At 37.5% G+C, this 11,334-nt stretch overlaps 1 non-coding gene across 1 annotated transcript; it reads right to left on the reverse strand.

Moving 5' to 3' along the window:
* Window positions 1-1,971: 1,971 nt before the first annotated feature.
* Window positions 1,972-2,090, reverse strand: LOC118612630. Its single transcript, XR_004955065.1, has one exon. It is a non-coding gene; the product is annotated as a 5S ribosomal RNA (ribosomal RNA).
* Window positions 2,091-11,334: the final 9,244 nt, after the last annotated feature.

Below are 11,334 nucleotides of genomic sequence, written 5' to 3' on the forward strand. Positions count from 1 at the left end.
ACGCAGTCTCCCTTGGTTTGCACATGATCTTTAGACATTGTTCTTCCAAGTTCTCAGTTGAGAGTTGGGAAGATTTTTGTCTTCTAAGGTCTTATACACTGCCAGGAGATTCTGTTCTGCCCTTTGGAAGTTTAGCTTAGCTCTTTAGAGTCCTTCGCAGGCAGCTTCAAAATCTAGCAGGGGTCGTGCAAGACCCCTGTCTCTAGTGCTGGAACAAAATGAGAAATTGTCTTCTAAGTACTAGTAGACCACGGAGGATTTTACTGGGCCCTTCCAGCTCAGTCTTTTCCTGGAGCACGGCACACTCCTCCACATTTGACTGAGAACCCGCTAGATCTCTTCATGCATATGCAAGATGCAACGGCCCACTTAGTGGTCAACTAATAGATGCTTGGAGGTCATTGAGAGCTCCAACACATATTCAGGAATGTGAGCAGTCTTTAGTCAGCTGGCCCCCAGCTCTTCACAGGCTCACTGTTCTGTCTCTTTCTCCCACTGTCTGGTCCCATTGTAATTTAATTTAGAACATGTTAGAATATTTTTCTGGTCAGCACCATGACACTTCAGAAGATAGTGCTTGCTTCCCAAGTTCCTCAGCCTCCTGTGCCACCCCAGTGCTCCTTAAATGTCCCATTTGGAGAAGAGGCCGTGAGTTCGAGATTCTAGTTTGTCACATTAGCACACACAGCCACTGAAAGTTCTGTCGGCCTCTATTTCCACCATCCTTGACCAAGATTCTCTCCACGAAACCAATCAAGTTCCTCTGACCTCTTTTTCTAGTAGGACCCATCCTTGGGCATGTTCTCTAGCAGGGATCCCCAACCCTCAGGCCACAGACTGCTACTGGTCCATGGCCTGTTAAGAACTGGGCCACAGAGTAGGAGGTGAGCAGCAGGAGAGTGAGCAAAGCTTCATCTGTATTTGCAGCTGCTCCCCAGTGCTAGCACCACCGCCTCAGCTCCACCTCAGATCATCAGGTATTAGATTCTCACAGGCGCACCAGTCCCTGGTGCCAAAATTCTTGTTAGACAAAAAATCCAGCTTTATGCTGATCAGAGGCCAAGAAATACAGTTTGAAAAAGCAACACGGCACATGGGCTTATGTTATTAAATATTTAATTAAATATTCATCCAAGAGTTAGATGTACAGTAGATAGAACTACAAATTAGAATTGTTTTCCTCAAAAAGGTTATAATCTGAATTGAGCCACATGATTAACACACAAAAACGAGACTGTATAAAACAGTATGCAGCTAATCTTGATATCAAATGAAATAGTTCGTCATGCTTGAAGAATTCTGAGGGCTGGAAGTGTGAAGAAGTTTTCATGAAGAAGACAAGAATGATCTAAGCAGGTCTATAGAGCAATAGAAACTGTTCATGTACAATATGCCGAAGTTAACAAAAAAATGGTCACACTAGGGCTTTAGTCAGTGCCTTGAGTGCTACCTGGGATCTGTAGATGGTGCTACTTTGCCCTGGGACATAAAATCCTTGGAGACACTAGACAATGGGATGATTCAAAATATTGATATCTGTTGTTGAGAAAATAAATATTCTGGATAAATTATTTTTCAAGTTTTTGTTTTCTTCAAAAAAAGAGTAGGAGGACATAATTCAGTTGTAAGCAAATGCTTCTTAAGTCACTTTAAATGATAGATCAGTATGTAGATTTCATGTGTAACTCCAAAGGAATTCTAAGAAAAGAAAGACATCGGTTTACAAAAATTTCTATTTATTTACATAAAAAAAGGATTCCTAATGCTTGTACGTATAAAATTTAAAATAAGAATCAAATTGAAAATGAAACCTGATCAGTCTAGCAATAACAATCAACTCATATATATGTATATTAAAATTTAAAACATCCATTTATCCATTAAAAAATGTTTTTCCAATAACTTTTTTTTTACATTTTACTACTTATTTTTATTTATTTATTTATTTATTTATTTATTTATTTATTTTTAGGCTTACAGCACCCAGTCTTCCTAGGCGGTCTCCCATCCAAGTACTAACCAGGCCCGACCCTGCTTAGCTCCTGAGATCAGATGGGATCAGGCATGTTCAAGGTGGTATGGCTGTAGAGCATTTTGCTATATATTAACATTTGTTATATATTCGATTACTTTTGTAATTACAGTTATATCTCAATTCAGAATAAATTTTTAACTCTAAAATCTTATTCTCATCAGAAATTAAGAGTAACTTAATTTCAAAATACATATCTTGTTACAGAGTAATATGAAAAGTGATCAATCAAATCTCCATATAAATGCCTTTTGAGTCCTTAGCTGACTTCTGAACTGCACGTACATGAGCTGAAATTTCAAACAATCCAGAGGACAGATGATAGTTGGTAGGCATAAAAGAGCTGTGTAAAACAGACCCATTGATGACCCAGACATTGAAACTAACATAGATTTTTAAATAACTATGAAAAATATGTTTAAAAATCTACAGAGAACGATGGAGGTATGTGGAAAGAGCAAGGAGTATCAGAGAGATAGAATCACTGAAATAAAGAACTAAATAAAAATTTTAGATTAGAAAAGTACAGTCTCTTAGAGAAAAAATTGATTGGATAGGATTAATAAAAGATATATAAAGAAGAAAGAATAAGTGAACTTGAAAATAGAAAACCAGAAATGTTTTTCAAGATGTTAAAACATCGGAATATACAGAACACTAAAAATACATATGATTCAGACAACCATTTAACATTTCACCCAACAATAGAAGAATATTCATTCTTCTAAGTGTGCACGGAATATTCTGCAAGATAGACCACGTGCTAGACCACAGAATAAGCTTCAGTAAATTTAAAAAGATTTACATCATATGTAGTATGTTCTCTGACCACAACGGGATAAAATTAGAAATCAATAACGTACGTAAATTAGAGGGACTCAGAATGAACAAACAATGTTAAGAGAAAGAACAAAGTTAGAGGACTCATATTTCCTGACCTCGAATTTATTACGAAACCCAAGCAAACAACATCATGTGGTATAGGCAAAAGGATAGCAATATAACCAATGGAATAGAATCCAGAATCCAGAAATAAACCTTCACATTTATGGTCAATTGATCTTTGACAAGGTCGAGGGGCTAAAATAGTCTTTCAACATATGGTGCTGGGACATGGGATCTCCATCCACAGGCAAAAGAATAAATGCGGACCTCTATATCACAGCACACACAAAAATTAACTCAAAATGGATCACAGGTCTAAATGTGAAAAGTAAAACTAAAATGAAACAGGGATAAATCATCATGGCCTTGGAGTGGGCAATATCATATTCTTATACATGCTACCGAAAGCATAGACTATAAAAGAAAAAATACATAAAGGGACTTCATCAACATATAAAAAGTTTTGTGCTTCGAAGGACACCATTAAGAATGTGGGGAGAGGCAATTCATAGACTTGGAAAAGAATTTGCAAGTATGCATTGATAAGGGACTTGTATCTAAGATAAATGAAAATCTCTTACAACTCAATAATAAAAGACAAATACCCTAACTAAAATATGAGCAATAGGTCTGAATATACATTTCTTCAAAGATGTACAAATAAAGATCCTCAATATCATAAGCTATTAAGTAAATGTACATCGAAACCATGAGATCCCACTTCACACCAACTAGGATGTCTATAATCAAAAAGACAGATAATAAATAGTGTTGGTGAAGGGGTGGAGAAATTGGAACCCTCATACACTGCTGGTAGAAATGTAAAAATGATGCAGCTGCTTTGGAAAGTCCGGTAATACCTTAAATGATTAAATATCCACACAAAAACTCGTATTCGCAAATTTTTATAGCAATACCATTCAAAATAGCTAAAAAGGGGGAAGAACTCAAATAATCATCAACTGATAAATGGATAAATAAATGTGGTATATCCATACAATGAAATATTATTGGTAGTAAAAGGAATGACGTACTGACACATGATTCAACATAATCACAAAAGACCACATATTATATGATTCCATTCATATGAAATATGGAGAATAAGCAAATCTATAGAAACAGAAAGTAGCTTAGTGGCTGCCTAGGGCTGGGGATCTTGGGAAAAATTGGGATTGACTGGTTATAGGTTTGGGGTTTATTTTTGAGGTGATAAAGATTGATCGTGGTGATGGCTGCAGAACTCTGTGAATACGTTAAAAGCCATCGAATTGTACACTTGAATAAGTGAATTGTATGATATGTGAATTGTATCTCGATAAAGCTTTTTTTTTTTTTTTAAAGGTAGGTGGATTGGGGTTGGTTGCAGGTAGCAGAATGTTACTGAAATAGATTCAAAAAGACAGTGAGATGCGAGTCGTTGGGAGGTGGCCGGGGCTGCATTATGAGCAGATATGACTGATGCAGAAGGGGTAGCAAGAATTTATGTGTGAAGTAACTGCAAGGTTAATTCTTAATGCATGAGCATTAGTAATGGTTGTAGGTGGCCGGATTAGTAATGGTTTAATGGGGAAGGAGAGAGCGATTGCAGGAATATGGTGACCATTTCCATCACTGGGAATCTATTTTGGTCTTAAGGAGTACGGCCTATCAGGAAACTCTACTTTCTCAAGGTTAGCATCAAGTATTCTCAGCCTCAACACTATTGAAATTTGGGGCTAGAGAATCCTTTGTTATGTAGGGTTGTAGTGGGGTGTTTAGCGGCACCTCTGGCTTCTACCTACTAGATGGCAATAGCAATCCCCACATCCTCCCACATATGACAACCAAAAATGTCTCCAGACACTGCCTGCGGGCCAAAATCACAACCACCGATTTATATGTAGGTTTTTATAGGGCAGGAATAAGTGGTTTGCTGGTAAATATTTGACAACCAGCTCTCTTGGGGAAAGGCCCTAGTTTGTACTGTTTGTCAATGGATGATGTAAATTCTCCCTCGGTGACTTATTTCGAGCTACAAATGCCATCAACCTGCTTGCAAAACTCCTAAAGATTTAACAATCAGCTTCAGCAAGCTGATATAAGCCAGCTTCAGCATATCACAGAGAGGGATTTACAGTGCTCGAGTGAACAGAGAATTCCATCTCGGCAGTATCCCTGAGACTGCTGATGTACAAGTGATCCCTGGGGCCAGGGTCCTAGCAACCAGGAACAGGCCCAGAGCTCCACCTTTGGTGGTCTCTTTCCCTTTCATTGTGGACCTTGCCGCCGATTCTCAATCTTCTTCTCTATCGAGTTCTAAGGAGATTTGCTTTCCTTGGAACTCCTCAGTGAAGCTGCTTGAGTTGAAGTCTGAGATGGAACCGCCTTTCTCATTCAGGCAGGACTGAGCCAACGAGATGCCCATTTTCTCCTGGCAAGTCAGGCAGACAAATTGGGTTCAAGGCCCCTAGAGAAAGCCCTTGATAATGCAGACTCAAGGTCCTGGCAGATTTGTGCCCCTCTTACATTGCTATTAGGTAATAAGCCAACTGGGTTGAACTTCTGGAGCTTGAAATGGTCCAAAGGGTGCATCTAGGGTAAGGCACATGTGGTAGGCTGGAGATGGCTGTGTAGAATTTTGGACAAGGGTCAATCAAATCCCAGTGTAGTGAGAGGAAACACAGTGATTGATGTCAGAAAGTAGAGCTTTTAGAAGTAATTCTGAAAATCGGTTGGTGTGCTGCTTTTCCTGGGGGCAGTTCTTTGAGAATCAGGCCAGGTGCAGGCAAATTCTCAGTTCTGAGTATAAGGCCTTAGCCTTTGCAACTGTGAAGTCCGCTCATATGTGACACATCGTATTATTATTAGACCATTTAAATATCTTGAATGAAAGGTATTGGAATTGGTACTAGACAACATATCAATAAGATTTTAATAAAATAGGACCATGATGTTACCAATAACGACAACAAAATTATAAAAATGACAATTGGTTTTACACTAAAATACCGATTCAAGTAGGAGAAAAAAAAGTCACCTGTAAAACGATTTCAGTTGCTATAACATAATGAAGTCACATATAGAAGTAAAAGTACCACCATATAATCACAGATGTTTAGGATAATGCAACTCAGATCCGGATCCTTCTGATTTGGTTGTGACTTCCAGCATTTACCTTTACTTCCTTTGTGAATAATGCCTCCTTGTCATGTTCATTCATACATAAACTTCTTTAAGACTTCAAAAACTTCAGTTTATCCTTTTAATTCTGGCTCTCTTGTTTAACTATTTTGCCGAGGAAAGTAGAAAATAAATTTTGAGATAAATGTAAGTATCTTGCAGTATATAATGATTTTCACCTTTCAAACTCTTCCTTCCTTCCTTCCTTCCTTCCTTCCTTCCTTCCTTCCTTCCTTCCTTCCTTCCTTCCTTCCTTCCTCTATCCAATCGTTTGTTCACATAGATGTTTGAGTTCCTACTCTGGTATCCAGCTCTATGTTTGGTGTTAAGGAGACAGAGGCTATGAATGGATTTCATCTGAACTTAGCGAGGTCGCAATCTCATGCAATAGATAGACAGAAAATACTATTACATTATAATAATCAAGAAATGAACACTAATTTGCAACAGAAGGAGGTGGTGACAAACTCTCAAAGGGAAATCCGGGAAACTATGAAGAAAAAAGTACTTAACATCCGGTGGTTCCTCAGACGTAAACGTATTTACCACACGACCCAGCAATTCTATTCCTCCATGTATACCCAAGAGAATTAAAAACATATCGTCCATGCAAAACCCTGTATACAATTTCATAGTAGCCCAAAAGTGGGAACAACTCAGATATACATCAAGCGATAAATAGATAAATAAAATGTGTTACATTCGTACAATGAAATCTTATTTGGCAATAAAAAGAAATGTACTGAATTATGTTTCAACATGGATGAACCTGGAAAACATTATGCTAAGTGAAAAAAGCCAGTCAGAAAAATCACATATGAAACGCGTCTAATAGGTAAGTCGATAGAGATGGAAGTAGCCCAGGGCTGAGGCTGGGAGTGGGAGGTGGGGGAGGAGGAGACAGTTAAAGGGTACGGAGCGTCTTCGGGTGTCATTAGAGTGTTCTAAAATTGGTCATGTTTATGCAACTCTCTGAACATACTAAGAAGAATTTAATTGTATACCTTAAATGGATGTTTTGCGTGATGTGTTATATTTTAATAAAGCTGTTTTATATGAAATTAGTCATATATGTAAAACCCACTAGATAATAAGGGCTGTATGAGAGTCAACTATTATAATTATTTGAAATGAAAATTAAGAGACCATTTTTCACTTTCCAGGTTGGTAGAGATTAAACAATTCGGTAACACACAATAATGACTAGACTATACACAATCACTCAACTCTTGTACACCATAGGTAGAAATGTAAATTTGTGCAGTTTCATTAGGGGACCTAGAGGATTTACATATTAAAATGATAAACACTTATTCTTTTTGACTCAGTATTTCGGAGAATTTGTCTTTGTTCATTATAACATGGTTTATATTACCAAAAGACCTAAATAACTATTAATGGGTATCTGGTTTAATAAACAATGGTATAACCATTGAAGGGAATCTTACATGGCCATAAAAAGAAAGAAAAAAAAAGGTCCCTTCATCATCGATTCATCTCCAAGGCACATTCGTGGGTGAAAAAATAAACTGTTAAACAGGAATTACGGGTTGCTGACATTAGTGTAAAAAAAAAGTTGAGAATATGAGGATGAATATATACACAAGCACATGTTTACAAACACGTTTACGCTTGTAAACGCATAGACTTTTCTAGAAGGATATACATGAAAGGGAGCTAGTTCCTTCTGGAGAGAGACTAGAGCTTCGGAAGTCTGCAATCAGTGAAAGACTTGTTTGCATATACTTTTGTACTGCTTGAAATTTTGTCTTTTGTGGGTTTATTTTGGTCAGGAGTAAGAGTATATCACTTTTTTAAAGAAAGAGTCCATTAAAAGGACGAAGCAAAATATGTGAGGCCAGCAGAAAGCTCCAGTCAAATAAAGTTGCCTTCCATTTTCCTAACCAGATACGTTTTGTTTGGTCTAAGTAGACTAGATTATGGCAAAGAGGGTGTGTGTGCGTGTGCGTGTGTGTGCTCGCATGCACACACGTATGTGTGTTCAAGTTTCATAATTACTTAATCTAGTGGAAATTTAAAATAAAAAAAGTATCCTGCTTTCTCCCCACTTAGCACAGGATCATCATTTCCTCAGTGTTATTAATTCACCCAACAACTATTGACTAAGAACGTCCTAACATCCCGGCACAGTTGGATGCGGCGGGAAGTACCGCAAAGCTGAGAAGAGCAATACTTTCCTTCATGGTTACATATAACGTAACGAAAGGAACGAGAAAAACTCCAATACAATCCAAGAGCTTCACGACGACTCAAGTCGATTGTTTCAAGGCTCTTAAAATGGCTTTTACAGCTGTTGCAGTGTCACCAGGAAATCAGCAGGGGGCGCCTCAAACACGTCTGTGCTGGGTGAGGCTCAGCTCTTTCTCAGTCTAGGGCTTTGATTTGTCTGAAGTTATTTTAGGACGTGATGCCCTCAGCAGAAAACATTTCTGGTCTTGCATATGCAAGTAATTAACTAGATTTCACAGGAAGTCTCCTTTGATTACCTACAGGGACTTAAGTTTTTATGTTTTGTTTTGTTTTGTTTTTTTTTAAATGGGTAAAAAGCTACTTATAAATGAACATGGACTATAAAGTAGGTTATCTGTGAGACATTCTTTTCGGTTTTACGAGTTGTCTTCTAGGAAAGGCCTGCACCCTTCTTCCCCTCGGCCTGCTGCAGAGCCTCTGTGACTGCATCTGTCCCTCTCACCATAATGCCTTGTTCCAGGACAGGTCATTGCAATACAGTGACATTAAAAGAAGCCATTCACTCCTAAAAAAAAAAAAAAAAAAAAAAAAAAAAAAAAAAAAAAAAAAAAATCTTTTATTTCTCTTAACTTTGTTTAGACAAATCTTTTAATGATGATATTAAAATATGATTTCTTTCCTTCTCTTTGCTTTTCTGCTTCTTTTGTCTTTGAAAGAGGAGAGAAGGTGAACATCCCCAAATCAAGGAAACTAAAATCCTTAAAATATGTCTGGATTATTTAACACCACACTTTTATCATTTGAAGCAATTTTCTCCATATCCCACAATTCCTTCACCCCTAAAACAAAGATGGTAATTCTTTTTTTTTTTTTGATACCTTTTACACATTTTCCTTCTTCCTTGGGATCACCAAAGGGGGGAAAAATTTATGATTCGTGGTTACTGTTATTTAATCTTCTTTAAATTTCATCTTCCCTCATCTGTACGATGGGAATATTGTGCAGATGTTTTTGTAATAATTAAAAGCAGGAAAGGATGAAAAGCGCCCAGTGTGTGCAAATAGCAGGCCCTCAATCTAAATAATAGATAGATGGACAGAGGGTAGATGTTGTATAGATAATGACAGAAAGATAGATGATAGATGAAGGGTAGGTAGATAAATGATGGATAGATGATGGATAGAAGGGAAGGAAGAAAGAAAAAGATAGAAGAAAGGAAGGAAGGAAAAGAAGGAAGGAAGGAAGGAAGGAAGGAAGGAAGGAAGGAAGGAAGGAAGGAAGGAAAGAAGGAAGGAAGGAAGAGAGGAAGGACTTCCTTACATGTCGCGTTCTGGAGTTTCTGCTTGTTTCTTTAGGTATGCCCATTTAACTTTTTCCTTAACGTATTTTAAAATTATACCAGGAGCAAGTGTCCTGGCATGAGTATTCGTTTGTTAAACGTTTATAAAAAGTTTAGCTTTTTTTTTTCTGACTTGAAGTTTTTTACGTCTTTTACACGTCAATTATGGAAAACGTCAAGCCTCACCCTGTTGGTGGGGATCAAATAACCTTCTTGAAGCTTTGGACGAGGCGCCTCGCTAACGCACAGCTGTCCGGACTTAGAGATCATGTGAGCCTCTGCACCAGAAAGCAGGCGCCGTCGCTCCAGGAGCAGCCAATCAGGAGAGCGTGTTGCCGCCACACCCACCTGCTCACTGCATGTGCCGGGACGCGAACCAACCTACCTGCTTTTCTAACGGGTTGAGCTTCTATGCATTAATTCTTTCTGGAAATCTCTGCCGTGTAACACTTATAGGTCACTGCATAAACCTGAGAAATCATTTTAAACATATTTATAAGTATCAAACTTCCCTTTAGTAATCTTCTTGCAATTCTCTGAAAGGTACAGAAGTGCAGATTGGTTAGGCTGCTTTAGCAAATGATTTTTTAAAAAATTTATGTGTGAAAATAGGCTGCATGAGTATCCTATACAAGATAGTAGGCATTTTGCACGTCATTTGTTTATGTCGTGTATACCTTGAGCACATGCAATTGTACTCATCTCGTGTCATTTTTTTAAAAATTAGAATTTGCTGTGTAATTTTTGGAGGACTGCCACATCATGGTTATTCATCCCATGCACGGTCCGTTCTGCCACTTCAAAAGTTTTTTTGAGGGGCTTAATTCTTGACAGGTTTTGAAATCCCTCCATATGCTTTGTGGGGTAGGATGAATGTGCACACTATATTGTTTAATAATTGCAATACAAGACCATATATTGTGTCGTGCCATTTAATGCGACTTAAAAATAGAACTTTATTCTACATAATAACACACTTTGAATTATTTGGATATTATTAAGTGTGTTTTGTTTCTGAGTAAAACTTTAAGTGTGAGCCTAATTTAAATCACATGGCCTTTCATCCTAATATACAAATGTAGCTTGTGTATGTGTGTAAAGAGAGAGACAGAGAGAGACTGAGAGACAGAGACAGAGAGACAGAGACAGAGAGAGAGATGGGTATAAAACAGCATTAAAGATATTCAGATAAAGAATCCAGTATAGAGAGTGAATTGAAGGTTTTGATTTTTTTGAGCCTGTTTCCCAGATATAAAGCAGAGAGTATAGGTTAATTGTCCTTTCTGGCTAATACAAATCCTTTACATTTAAAAAGATATTTGGTAGTATTCTGTATTCTGAGCATTTTGGCAAAAAAAAAAAAGTACAATTTCCAATGTGATTTCATCATTCTTATTAGTTTACTTGCACACCTCAATCTTTGTTAAGAGCTTTAAGATATAATTTACACACCATAAAGTTCACCGATTTAAAGTGTACAAGTGAATTCTTTTAGTATGTTAATCTAGTTGTACAACCATCACCATAATGTAACTTAAAACATTTTCATCAACATCCCCCCAAATTCCTCCATCCCTCCTACCCCCCTACCCTTATTCCCCAGCTCCAGGCAACCACAAATCTACTTTCTGTCTGTAAGATTTACCTCCTCGTGCATATTTTATATAAATGGAATCAAATGATACAATCTGTGTCTTTGTGACTG

The sequence above is a fragment of the Rousettus aegyptiacus genome, unplaced genomic scaffold (assembly GCF_014176215.1).
Source record: "Rousettus aegyptiacus isolate mRouAeg1 unplaced genomic scaffold, mRouAeg1.p scaffold_m13_p_16, whole genome shotgun sequence".
Lineage (NCBI taxonomy): Eukaryota > Metazoa > Chordata > Mammalia > Chiroptera > Pteropodidae > Rousettus > Rousettus aegyptiacus.